Source organism: Peromyscus maniculatus, chromosome 8 (assembly GCF_049852395.1).
Source record: "Peromyscus maniculatus bairdii isolate BWxNUB_F1_BW_parent chromosome 8, HU_Pman_BW_mat_3.1, whole genome shotgun sequence".
Lineage (NCBI taxonomy): Eukaryota > Metazoa > Chordata > Mammalia > Rodentia > Cricetidae > Peromyscus > Peromyscus maniculatus.
Window position 1 is genome coordinate 86,870,891 of NC_134859.1, and position 7,387 is coordinate 86,878,277.

The 7,387-nt window shown below is 43.1% G+C and overlaps 1 pseudogene; it reads right to left on the reverse strand.

The window, feature by feature from the left end:
* Window positions 1-5,624: 5,624 nt before the first annotated feature.
* Window positions 5,625-6,181, reverse strand: LOC107399457 (large ribosomal subunit protein uL22 pseudogene; annotated as a pseudogene).
* Between the last annotated feature and the right edge of the window lie 1,206 nt (window positions 6,182-7,387).

Sequence of the window (7,387 nt, forward strand, 5' to 3'; positions counted from 1 at the left end):
TCTCTGATCTTCCAACATTCACCCTAATACCCAGCTCCAGGTTTGTTTTTATTAATAAGACGCTTTAAGATTCCTGCTACACATAAATTCTTGTGTCATTGTTACCCAAGGTGATATATTTGCCTGACAGGTTGCTTTTGTAATTTGTAGTGTCAAAGTTAGGAAAGACTGTTGATAACAGATACCATCCCCAGCACCACCACAATAACCTCAAGAGTTCTTTCTGGCACTTTGATATCTCACCATAGAGAGAAAGCTTCCAACTCAGTTTCAGATTGCTCTCTCTGAACATTTGACCATGGTGCATGCTATCTTCAGCCATGTGGTCTCATTTTCTATTTCCTTTTGTTTCTTTTTTTAAATACATTTTTTATTTAGAGATTTTCTATTTATTTTACATACCAACCACAGATTCCCCTGCCCTCCCTCCTCCTTCATTCAGCATTCCCCCCAACCCACCACTCATTCCCACCTCCTCCATGGCAAGGTCTCCCATGGGGAGGAAGCAGAGCCTGGTATATTCAGTTGAGGCAGGTCCAAGTCCCTCCTTCCTGCACCAATACTGCACAAAGTGTCTCACCATAGGCACTAGGTTCCAAAGAGCCTGGGCATGCGCTAGGGACAGGTCCTGATCCCACTGCCTGTGGGCCCCCTATACAGTTCAAGCTAAACAGCTGTCTCGCTTATCCAGTGGGCCTAGTCCAGTACCATGGCGGCTCGTCAGCTATTGGTCCACAGTTCATGTGTTTCTACAAGTTTGGCTAGTTGTCTGTACCTTTTCCAGACATGGTCTTGATATTTCTTGCTCATAGAACCCCCGTCTGACTCATCACCTGGACTCCTGGAGCTCTGCCTGGGACCCAGCCATGGGTCTCTGCATCTGCTTCCATCAGTCAGTGGATGAGGGTTCTATGATGACAGTTAGGGTATTCTCTATCCAAACACCAGTGTAGGTCAGCTCAGGCACCCTCTCGACTATTGCTAGTAGTCTATGATGGAGTCATTCTTGTGGATTCCTGGGCACCTTGCCATGGTTTCTTCATTTATAATGGTATCTCTTTCCTTGCTCTCTCACACTGTTTCCATTCCAGCTCAAACCTCCCAGTCCTCTAAGCTCTCATCCCCCATCCCTTGCCCTCCATTACTTCCATGAACCCCAGTTTGCTCATGTAGATCTGATCCATTTCTCCATCACTGGGCAATCCATGCATCCTTCCTAGGGTCCTCCTTACTAGCTAGCCTCCCTGGATCTGTCGGTTACAGTCTGGTTATCCTCTGCTTTATATCTAGTATCTATGTAGGAGTGAGGACATACCATGTTTGTCTTTCTGAGTCTGGGTTACCTTACTCAGGATGATATTCTCTAGCTCCATCCATTTGCCTGCAAACCTTATGATGTCATTGTTTTTCTCTGCTGAAGTGTACGCCATTGTGTATATGTACCACATTTTACTTATCCATTCTTCAGCTAAGGGGCATTGTTTCCAAGTTCTGGCTATTACAAATAATGCTGCTATGAACATAGTTGAGCATGTGTCCCGTGGTATGATTGAGCATTCCTTGGGTATATGCCCAATAGTGGTATACCTGGGTCTTGAGGACGATTGATTCCCAATTTTCTGAGAAAATATCATACTGATTTCCAAAGTCGCTGTACAAGTTTGAATTCCCACCAACAGTGGAGGAGTGATTCCCCTTGTTCCACATTCTCTCCAACATAAGCTGTTCAGTGTTTTTTTTTTTTTATCTTAGCCATTCTGACAGGTGTAAGATGGTATCTCAGAGTCATTTTGATTTGCATTTCCCTGATGACTAAGGATGTTGAGCAATTCCTTAAATGTTTTTCAGCCATTTGAGATTCTTCTATTGAGAATTCTCTGTTTAGCTATATAGTCCATTTTTTAACTGGAATGTTATGTATTTTGATGTCTAGTTTCTTGTGCTCTTTAAATATTCTGGAGATCAGCCCTCTGTCAGATGTAATGTTGGTGAAGATCTTTTCCCATTCTGTCATTTTGCTGTCATTTTGTCTTACGGACCGCATCCTTTACCCTACAAAAGCCTCTCAGTTTCAAGAGGACCTATTTATTAATTGTTGCTTTCAGTGTCTGTACTACTGGTATTATATTTAGGAAGTGATCTCTGCTGCCAATGTATTCAAGACCACTTCCTACTTTCTCTTCTATCAGGTTCAGAGTAACTGGATTTATGTTGATGTCTTTGATCCACTTAGACTTATGTTTTGTGCATGGTAATAGATATGGATCGATTTTCAATAATCTACATGTTGACATCCAGTTATGAAAGCACCATTTGTTGTAGATGCTCATGGATAGGTAGGATTAACATAGTAAAAATGGCAATCTTACCAAAAGCAATCTACAGAATCAATGCAATCCCCATAAAAGTCCCAACACAATTCTTCACAGATCTGGAAAGAACAATATTCAACTTCATATGAAAAAAACAAAAAACCCAGGATAGCTAAAACAATCCTTTACAATAAGGCAACCTCTGGAAGAATCACTACCCTGACTTCAAGATCTACTATAGAACTACAGGAATAAAAACAGCTTGGTACTGGCATAAAAACTGACATGTGAACCAATGAAATCAAATTGAAAACTCTGACATTAATCCAAACACATATTAAGATCTAATTTTTGACAAAGAATCCAAAATTATTCTCTATTTCTGATGGCCAACATGAATAATACTCCTTGTTAGAGAACTAACAAAAGCTTGTCCTGTTTGGGTGAGGGCAGGTTGGAGAGTCTCTGTCTCAAAAGAGGTGGGTGGCATGTGTGATAATGACACCCGACATTGTCCTCCAGCCCCTGGTGCATACACACACATGAACACAAACACACACATATCAGTGTATGCATACATACGTGCATTCAAATGTCCCAATAACACATAGTAGAGGAGAACACACCCCTTTAACAGACAGTACTGAGAAACTGAGATGTCTAATTGTACAAGACTGATACTAGATCCCTGTCTCTCACTCTAGGCAAAACCCAAGATAGAATGGAATACACTCCATTCTGGCCCCAACTAATGCCCCTTCTCATATGTGACTCTGAGTTTTGAATTTTTACATTTGTGTGTTTATCTTGGAATGCCTGTAGAGGCCAGGGAGATTGACAGGGTCTGTTGATGTGGGAAGGGCTAAAAGACAGGAGACAGTAGAACACATGTCAATAAAGATAGAGAGGTAGACTATTTTGGTGGAAATGTTTGCACAGAGCTAGTAGTAGGGAAATGGAGAATAATACAGAGTGGAGGGGAGAGTTAATCAAAACTAATGATGTGTGAAACGTTAACTGGAGACTGACTATTTTTTACACTAGTTGACAAGCAAAATAAGAACAGTCTGAATGGAAGTACCCTACATGGGTAGTGCAGCTCCCAGAAGGTATAGGCAATTAAACAAAATCCTAGTTTGGGTATGTGATAAAAACCCTATGAGAAGCCCACAGGTCTCCAACACACCACACACTATTAACTTTTCTTTTGATTACTCATCAGACGCAGCTAGTAAGACCTTACTGCTGAAAACATCCCATGATTTGGTCATAGGACATAGAGAAAAGAAGCCAGTAGTGTAACCAGAGTTATGTTGTCCATAACTTCCTACCATGCTTATGAAAGCAACACTAATTAAACTCAGTGGGATGGACACACACAAACAAACACAGAAAGACACAGAAAAATAGATACAGACATACATACACACAAACACACACACACATACACACACATACAAAATGAACACTGGAGGGAATCTTTGGAGCAAGAAAAAAGGGTTCAGTGGAAAAGTGATTCAAGAGAGTGATTAGGAAACAGTATCATTAAAACATATTATTTGCATATATAAAATCAATAAAAGGCATCATGAAAGAAGCCTTTAATCCTTGCATGCAAGAGACAGATTTAGGAAAATTGATGTGATATTCGGGCCATCATGGTGTACACAGTGAATTCCAAGCCAGTCGGTGCTTCATAGTGAAACTGTTTTGAAAGAAAAATAATGAAGAATAAAAAGATAAAATTAAAAATAATAAAAATAAAATATTTTAAATAAACCTAATAACATTCAAGGTATTTTCATTAAAAAAAAAACTTCAAGACAGATTTCTGAAAAGTGAGGATGTGGAACAATCCAGAAAATGAAGAAGAAAGACAGACAGAGATATTTGAGGACAGGGGTTTAGAGAGCCAGGCAGATGGAAGGAAATCAGGAGATCACCAGTCTAAGATCACTGCCTCTGCTGACAGCCAGATGTGCACTGGAGTCACCAGCTCACCCTCATTTGTCTGGATCTTAGCACTTCATCCACATGAGATCCTGGGAGCAGACAGTCAGCCAGGATTATTGATAACCACATCTACCCAGGAGCAGACAGTCAACAGTGATGGTCACCACATCTATCCAGGAGCAGCAAGTCAGTCAGGATTAATTGTCACTACATCTATCCAGGAGCAGACAGTCAGTCAGGATTGATGGTCAACACAACTATCTGGGAGAGGACAGGCAAGACTGATGGTCACCACACTCCATTGATGTTTCCTTATTTCTAATATGATGTTTCCTTTTATACCCATCAGTTCTGGGTTCTAATCTGCTATGAAACACACCATTCCATATACCCTTATCTCAAACCACCTTTAAATGAAACCCACATACACAGGGATAGGAAATCACACAGAGATTGACACCTGGGACACTTTGGAATTGGGCTTTGTGGGCAACACTCAGGGAACTAGGCAGAGAGTACATCATTGTGAATACAGCTCCATCATACCTGTGGTGATATTGTGTTCCCCAACATATGGTGCACCCTAATAAATTTATTTGGGGTCAGTGAAGAGACATCTAGTAGATAGAGAGGATCGAAAATGATGGCACTCACGCCCTTAATCCTAGCAATCAAGAGACAGAAATACCCCTGGATCTCTGTGAATTCAAGGCTACTTGGAAACAACCAGTCATGGTGACACACACCTTTAATCCCAAGAAGTGAGCCTTGAATCCCAGGGAGTGATGGCAATCACATAAAGATATATAAGGCATGAAGACCAGAAACTAGAAGCATTTGGCGGGTTAAGCTTTCAGGCTTCTAGCAGCAGTTCAGCTGAGATACATTCTGGATGAGGACTCAGAGGCTTCCAGTCTGAGGAAACAGGATGAGCTGAGGAACTGGCAAGGTGAGATAGCTGTGGCTTGTTCTGCTTCTCTGATCTTCCAGCATTCACGCCAATACCTGGCTCCAGGTTTGTTTTTATTAAGAAGACCTTTGAAGATTCATGCTACACAAACCCAGAGACATGTATCAATCTAAGTGCAGATAGCAGAAGAAAGTTGTAAGAACAAACTTATTTTTTTTTTACTTCTATCTGCATTTTATTTATTTATTTATTTATTTATTTATTCATTTATTTATTGGTTTTTCAAGACAGGGTTTCTCTGTGTAGCTTTGTGCCTTTCGTGGGGCTCACTTGGTAGCCCAGGTTGGCCTCGAACTCACAGAGATCCGCCTGGCTCTGCCTCCCAAGTGCTGGGACTAAAGGCGTGCACCACCAACGCCCAGCATATCTGCATTTAATTTATGTGGAATTTATTCCCATACCATAAGTTTTTGTTTCTTCAGTTTCTTATGGGATATCTTTCTTCTTCTTCTGCGCAACCTCCTATGATGGCTTTGGAATCATTTGTTCCTTTTCAGTGAGGATCATCTCGATGAGGCAGGGGGAGTTAATGTATGGGTTAATCTGGCCATGAGCTCTGTAAGTCCATCGGCGCATCTTAGGTGTTTTGTCACCTGCATGTGTTCAATGACTAGAGAATCCACATCTAAACCCTTCAGTTCAGCATTACTCTCTGCATTCTTAATCGTGTGCAGCAAAAACTCAGCACTCTTTTTAGGCCACCGGCCCTGTGTCCAGCCCCACTGTTTGGCCAGGGTCACCTACCGGCCCCACCATTATACCACCAGAAAGGCACACATTGCTTCTTTAAAGTGACATCTTTCAGATATTTGGTGACTTTTCGGATATGCACACCCTTGATGGCCTGGGCAGTTTCACAGGTGTTCTTAAAGTGAACCCGAAGATTTGAACCTCTGGATTTGCAAGATTTTGTAGGGTTTTCTGGGTCAAGCAAGTATTGAACCATCTTCACGGGTCACCTGAGGCCGCTTACAGGAAGAGGAAGTGCTCAAGAACAAACTAAACTTGACCTTCCCATCGAGGCAGCAGCTACCAAAGGACCAGATGGGATGAGAGTTACAACAGCACTGAAGGAATGAACCCATGACTTATTGGAACAAGTTCAAGTGAGCTATTCCCAAGTAAGCAATGAACACTTTCAAATGATTCAGAGCATTAGGTGAGAATTTCCTTCTTCAAAAACACAAATTAAATATGGAAATGATACACAAAGAGGAAGAGTCTTTCTGATTCGCCCAAACCTTGAAGGCCAGTTGTATAAAAGGCCCTGACTGGAAGAACTTGCTACGCTGTTGAAAACTCACCTGTGAACAGACTATCACCCTCCACACCTGATACCATGACCCTCTGCTGCTGCCCACCTTGCTGTCAGCCTAGCTGCTGCAGGACCACCTGCTGCAAGAAGACCTCTTGCTGTGAATCCAGCAGCTGCCCTGAGTCCATCTGCTGCCAGCCTTGCTGTCCCCCAAGTTGCTGCTGCATACCCTGCTGCCAGTCCAGCTGCTGCAACATCAAGTCTGTCAGCAACTGCTGCCAGCCCTGCTGCCCACCAACATGCTCTGAAAGCACATGCTGCAAGACCACCTGTTGCAAGCCAACCTGTATGAGCATCTGCTGCAGCACACCCTGCTGCCAGCCCTGCTGCTGTGTGCCCAGCTGCTGCCCGCCCTGCTGCTGTGAGCCCAGCTGCTGCCAGCCCAGCTCCATAAAGATCAGCTGTCAACCAGCTTGCTGTAAAACCAGTTGCTGCAAGAATACCTGTTGCAAAACAAATTGTGTGACCATTGGTTGCAGCCCACCCTGCTGCCTGCCCTGCTGTTGTGTGCCCACCTGCTGCCTGCCCTGCTGCTGTGTGCCCAGCTGCTGCCAGCCCAGCTCCATAAAGATCAACTGTCAACCAACTTGCTGTGAAACCACCTGCCACAATACCACCTCTTTTCAACCAACCTATGTGAGCATCAGCTGCAGCACACCCTGCTGCCAGCCCTGCTGCTGCTGAACAGCTCCACAAAGGAACATCTGCACTGCCATGCTCTGGGGAGAGCTGATGTGACCTAGCAACACAAAGCCACATCTCAACCTTGGCTGACCAACTTCATGTTCTCACCAGGAAACCTGACCAATGTTAATTCCTACTTAAGTGTGGGAAATG